Below are 2500 nucleotides of genomic sequence, written 5' to 3'. Positions count from 1 at the left end.
GTTGAGGAAGCGTTTATCAACTGGTGCGATCGGGCCAGTAGTGGCAACACACACACACACACACACACACACACACACACACACACACACACACACACACACACACACACACACACACACACACACACACACACACACACACACACACACACACACATCACGTACAGGACTTCAGGGAAGTTTCCTCTGCCTCTATCTGTTTGCCTGGAGAAAAAAAAAAACAACCTTCGCTTGTCTTGCCTTCTTCTTCTCCTTCTTTCCTCCTACCACCATACCACACGAACAAGCTATTTCATTCTTTCATTCTTTCTTTCCTTTATCCGCTTCTTCTTCTTCTTCTTTCCTCCCACCACCATACCACACGAACAAACTATGTCCTTCTTTCTTTCCTTCCCTTTCCTTCCTCCTTCTTCTTCTTCTTCTGCGTTCGTGGGCTGCAACTCCCACGTTCACTCGTATGCACACGAGTTGGATTTTACGTGTATGACCGTTTTTACCCCGCTATGTAGGCAGCCATACTCCGCTTTCGGGGGTGTGCATGCTGGGTATGTTCCTGTTTCCATAACCCACCGAACGCTGACATGGATTACAGGATCTTTAACGTGCGTATTTGATCTTCTGTTTGCGTATACACACGAAGGGGGTTCAGGCACTAGCAGGTCTGCACATATGTTGACCTGGGAGATCGGAAAAATCTCCACCCTTTACCCACCAGGCGCCTTCACCGTGATTCGAACCCGGGACCCTCAGATTGACAGTCCAACGCTATAACCACTCGGCTATTGCGCCCGTCTTTCCTTCCTCCGGTTTTCCTTCTTCTTCAGTCTTCTTGTTCTTCTTCTTTTCGCGGTCATTCTCTGTTTCCTCTGTCCTGGTTGTTGGGATGACAAGTTTTATGAGCCGATGAATAAAATAATGTATGACTGAATAAACAGCAAAAAGAAAAAAAGAAAAAAAAATAATAAAGAGAGCGAGAGGGTTGGAAAGGGTGCGGAGTGGGGGGGAAAGAGAGACTGAGAGAGATAGAGGAGGAATGGGCAAAGAAAGAGAGAGAGTGTGTGTGTAAGAGACAGACCGCAGACCGAGACAAGAGGGAGAGACAGAGACAGAGGGAAAGAGGGAGATCAAAGAGAGGCAGAGAAGCCCACTGGTTGTGATGAGGCCAGTTTCATGAATGAACGGAAGAGTGAGTAAGGTGAGCGAGCGCTGGTGTGTTTATTGTAATAATCATCGTGTGTGCGTGCGTGTGTGTGTGAGTGTGTCAGTATGTGTGTGTGTGTGTGTGTGTGTGTGTGTGTGTGTGTGCGCCGGCGCGCGCGCTGACACGCGCTCTAGCAACTCACGCGTGTGTGTATTTATTATGAACACGCGCGTGTATGCTCGAATAAGTGTGCGTGTATGTGTGTGTGTGTTTGTGTGTGTTTGTGTGCGCACTTGCTCCGTCAGTGCGCGCGTTCTTGCCAGCAAGAGAGACCGACGACAGACGCATAGACTGAAACAGTCAACTGACATAGGGAAAAATGGGGGAAGAAGATAAGAGAAAAGAATAATGAACAGAGAAGTAGGAAGAAAGAAAGAAAGCAAAATAGAAAAAAAAAAAAAAAGAGGAGAAAAAGAGATAAGGGGTTTTGCCTCCATGCCTTCGAGAAGCCCTCAACAGGCTCCCTGCTTCTCACCAGCATACACCCTAGGCATTTTGTATGCCCCCCCCCCTTCCCCAACCTACCCTCCCCCCCACACACACACACCTTACACCCCCTTCTCTCTCTCTCTCTCTGTCCCTCTCTCTCTCTCTCTCTGTCCCTCTCTTTCTCTCTATCTGTCTCTCTCTTTTTTTCTTACCCCCACCCCCCCCCACTCTTTCTCACTTTCGCTCTCTCTCTCTCTCTCTCTCTCTCTCTCTCTCTGTCCCCTCTTTCTCTCTATCTGTCTCTCTCCCTTCATCTGTCTGTCTCTGTCTCTGCCCCCCCCCCCCCCCCCCCCAACCCCTTTCTTTCTCTGCTCTCTGTCTCTCCCCCTCCCTCTATATCTCCCTGTCTCCCTGTCTGTCTGTCTCTCACTCTCTCTCTCTCCTCCTATCCAGTGGAGTGACAGGGTGGCGGGCGAAATATGCGAACGGTTTTCCGCCAAGTAAAAGATGCCTGGTAGTGCCCGATACTGAGGGCGGATGGGGGGGGGGAGAGGGAGGGGTGGGTGTGTGGGTGGGTGGGAGGCGAGGAGGGGAGCGGAGAGGGAGGAGGGAGGGGTATTGGGGGTTGGGGTAGGGATGGGGTGGGGTAGGGGGTGGGGGTGGGGGGGGTAGGGGAAGGATGAAGGAACGTAACGGGGGCCGGGTTCGCGGTTCAGCCACTTTAATGGCTGGTGGAAACCAATTTTCTTTTTCTTTTTTTCCTTTTTTTCTTTTCTTTTCTTATTTACTTCTTTTTTTTTCCCCCGCTCGCTTCAGATAAAAGCTTGTGCAACTACCGTTGAGTGAGTGAGGATGTGTGGGAGATAATAG

General features: G+C 50.1%; 1 protein-coding gene across 1 annotated transcript in view; it reads right to left on the bottom strand.

Moving 5' to 3' along the window:
* Positions 1 to 2500, bottom strand: part of LOC143293487 (uncharacterized) — a 100255-nt gene that overhangs the window by 52125 nt on the left and 45630 nt on the right. The window lies entirely within an intron of this gene.

The sequence above is a fragment of the Babylonia areolata genome, chromosome 19 (genome assembly GCF_041734735.1).
Source record: "Babylonia areolata isolate BAREFJ2019XMU chromosome 19, ASM4173473v1, whole genome shotgun sequence".
Classification (NCBI taxonomy): domain Eukaryota; kingdom Metazoa; phylum Mollusca; class Gastropoda; order Neogastropoda; family Buccinidae; genus Babylonia; species Babylonia areolata.
This window is presented reverse-complemented; position numbering and strand designations above follow the sequence as displayed.